We start from the raw sequence: 4,321 nt of genomic DNA on the forward strand, positions 1-4,321 counted from the left end.
CCTTGGCCTTTCACCAGTGGGTGGCCTCTCTCTTAGGAGGGTAAGTGACAAAAATAGTCTTTTGTGATTCGTCAATCATTTAGAATCTCAAATGATTCCTCTATTTCCTTTAGCTAGGCTCTTGCCTCGACTGGGTCAGCTATTTCCTTGGAACTCTGAGAGCTTAGCGACTTAAAGGTCCTGAAAGAATTTCACACCACATTGTTTCCTCAAGGTGGTGGTTAGGGGTAAAAGTATAAGTTTTGTTTTAGGCAGGTCCATGGATTGCCCAATAGGAGTACCATCTTGGTTCTTCCTATCTTGCTCAACTTCTGTTTTCTCAGTCTAAATATTTCTTCCTACTCCCCATAATTGGGGTTATCTTTTAATTTAAAATCATCATTTTCCACTTCAATATATTCTGGGTTCCTTATATCTTAATTGCGACCTCCCTGATTATCACATTCAAGGTTTGCCCCTAATCTTATTCCTCGTGGGGGCACAATGTTTGGAAAAATTTTGAGAATCTCTGGATATTTGTCTTACTTACTTTGCTTAAGTCTTTCCCTCGTTCAATCCTTGCATGATTGCAAATTATGAATTCTCAAGTTCTATAAACTTCATGACACTCTCTTAAGTGTTAATAATGCAATTAACAATATGAACTTATCACAAACAAACTGATCTGAACTGAAATTAACGAATATATACTTAAGCATTTGTTCGAGGGTATAACAACTAAACACATTAAAGAGAATTACATCATTTGATCTGATCGCTTCCATCCCAAAAGTACTACCATAGATAATCATCTAGTCATTAAAACTGATCATTAATAACTTAGGCTAATCCTCCAAAAGCGGTGCTACATGAAACCCTTGTCTGATTGCCCAGACCCTGAACACTATTATGGATCAAGAAATACGGGCACGCACGACATCCCTAACCTGCTCCATTAAGGCGGTGATGAGGTCTAAGATAGTGGCAAGTAGAGCTGGATCAATCTGACCCTCAAGATGGCCTCTAGCTGTAATTCGGGTGGTAGCCTCAATCCTTTCCATGCTATAAGCTAATCCTGCCGGAAGTACCCCGCCCTCAATTCTTGGTGCAGTAAGTCGGTCCAACAGATCACTTCTAACATTACGGGCCTCAGACAGGCCACCCAAAGTCATATGATAATTGGAGATAAGAGAAGCCTGAGTGGTAGCATCTAGCAGTCCATGGGGTGCAGGTGGTGCAGACCCAGGAGATCCAAATGGATAACCAAGCACGGTATCAGGTGACAATGGTGCAGGAGATAAAGGTGGCATTTCCTCAGTAGGTGTTGGGCTCTGTACAGGGGAGGGAACAGGAGTTGGTGTAACCTCATGGATGTCTACAGGAACCTATGGAAGAGGGTCTGATACTGATATAATTGGTGCCGTGGAAGGCCCCACTCCTTCTGCCCTCATTAACGTTTGTGCCCTTGGTAACTCTTCATCCTCTAGTGCCACACTCGCGGCCATTTTTGCTCTGGTAGTCGTCCTGACTACGGTCATCAATTCCTCAGCGGTCCTCTCTTCATTCCCGTCAGGATCCTCCACGAGATCCTCCTCAGCAACAATCCCTTCTGGGATAACATCCTCAACCGCAAAATTCTCAATATGAATCTCATCCGGTCCCTCGTTAGGGTACTCTATCGGATTCACAATTTGATCTCTAACATGTAATAAAACATCCTCATGCTGATGCTCCTGAACCTCAGAGTTCGGTGCCCCGCTGCCCTATACGAGAACGAACTATGTTACTATCATGATATTTATAAGGGTTCCCGTAAGGGTTTTAACTGTCAGTACTACGTTAGGTAACCCGACTATGAACTTGGCAAGAGTTCTGATTATCTTAGTGAACTTATTATCTTAACGTCACATCATCTCTGAGGTTTATAACGCTTGGCTATGATACCATTTCTGTAACACCCCCAGATCCGGGGTCAGGGATCCGGGTTGTCACGAGTTCCATTTCCCTTAATAATACTTAACCTTAACAATCAACCAACTGCTGCGTACTGTGACCCCACAATATACACACACACACACCACAAGTTCTAGTCTCAGAGATGAAAACCAAAAATAACACAAGTCATTTTATTCCATAATTATAAACCATTTCACCTCAAAAGGGTTTCTGAATAATTTACATATTCTTTGCCATTATTACAATTCATAATATACATAAGTCTGGTTCATCAATAGTTGAAGCCTAGCCTATTGGTAGTTCCTACCTCAGCTACGGCGGCATCAGTGCTTCCAGAAAACTGCGGAACGTTTCCTAACCGCTAGCGAATTGGAAGCTTGGTCCTGTTCATCTTTTCTATTTGTTGTTGTGTGATGAAGAAGAAAGCAAGGGTGAGCAACAAGCCCACCGAAATAATATGTATAATAATTAACAATATATGAGCATTCCCATAGTACTCATGAAAGTCTTGGTCAAGAAGAAATGAACCAAGTTTGATATCTTAATGCGACCACGTCGCAAAATATTCAGTATATATATATATACTTTTCACAATCTTTGAAATCCTCTTACATGTATAATATACACAGAGTTCCAGTTTATAACTGTATAAAAATATCGTTGCAAGGTGATCTCATATATCTAACCTTGTCTCAACGTTTTTTTTTGTGAAAATCTTTGTCATGCATAAGATAATCATTAACCAGATATAAGTTGAAAAGATGAAGTTACAAGATACTCCAAAATACTTATATCTTTTCCGAATACTACTTGAACTATCATCGTTCAAGTTATAATTAGTTTCAAAAGTGCGTCCCATAGATGGGACGACAAGATAAGACTTGAATAGATTCAATCTTTGAAATATCATTTGAAAGAATGAAGTTACGAGATACTTCATTAAGTCCCGATATATATATACACCTATATATATATATACATTTCATACACTCCTTGAAAACCTCTGTTATGAAAATTATAAATAGAGTTGCAATATCCAATAAATTTGGAAAGGAGAAAACCTTGGCATAAACCTGATATCTTGCTGATCAGGCAAAGATACCAATAAGTAACCTTTTCTACTAGTAGATGGACGAATTCCCCACTGGTCATCACCCTGGCCCCAATAGGACCTTATGCTGGACTACCACTCAGCCACTTACGCATTTGATGGACTCCCACTGAGCCACTTACACTTTCATGGACGCCCACTGAGCCCATGTTGCTTACGCCGACTCAAATAGATGAACTTACTTCCCGAACGATGGGCAAGTAATCAAGATGTTTTCTCAAAACAGCAACCTTGTTGCAAATGTAAAATACACCACTGAGCCGGATCCCCCCAGGTTTTGAGCGAGTATTTAAATCCCCTTCGAAAGGAAGATCTTAAATATAAAAATGAGTTTTGGGATCCGCTCTAATCTTTTAAAAATCATTTTGAAGACTCGAAAACATTTTTAAGAATGTTTGGAGTAATGCTGATTTAATGAAATAAATCAGTCCCAATATATTAGAAAATATCTGAATATTATTATTTAAATAATATTCCCATAAGGATAATCTTTATAAAAATAATTGAAGTAGAAGTTTTAAAACTCATACTTGAAATGAATAATAAATCACCAAAGATATACTTATACGCAAGTACGATCTTGTTAGATATATTTGATAATGTCATGGCTAATATGTTTTATGTTTAGATTTCAGATCTTATTTGAACAGAACAAATCAGTACTTAACTGATCAGTACTTATACTGGAAGTCAGAACTTAAGGGATATCAGTACTTATGTTATCAGGAGATAGATATCAGAACTTAAGTGCTGAAGGACGATCAGATAAGGACAGTAGCTGATTAAAGTTAAGAAGATCAAGATAAACATAAGAAGAGATATGCATGAAGAAGGAATTCCGTGAAGAATGGAATACTTGGAATAGAAGATATCTGATTGATATATTTTAGGAAGCAGAATTATATTCTATATCAATTAGCGAATATCTTGTAACTGTGTAGTATATAAACACAGAAATAGAGTTTACACTATATGTGTTATCATTATCGAGAATATTATTTAGTATAACTTTAGCAGCTCTCGTGATATTTTGTTCATCACTGAGAGATAACAGTTCCAGATTGTAACAGAGTTTATTGTTTAAATAAAGTTTGTTTTCTGTTACATAAGTTCTTGAAGTTTGATTTGATTGTGATAAACACTGTATTCACCCCCTCTACAGTGAAAGTGTGACCTAACAAGTGGTATCAGAGCTATCTGTTAACACACATACAGTTAAAGATCCAAACACAGTCATGTCTGACACAGAAACACCAACTAAGCCTACCAAAACTG

Source organism: Apium graveolens, unplaced genomic scaffold, assembly GCF_009905375.1.
Source record: "Apium graveolens cultivar Ventura unplaced genomic scaffold, ASM990537v1 ctg2378, whole genome shotgun sequence".
Classification (NCBI taxonomy): domain Eukaryota; kingdom Viridiplantae; phylum Streptophyta; class Magnoliopsida; order Apiales; family Apiaceae; genus Apium; species Apium graveolens.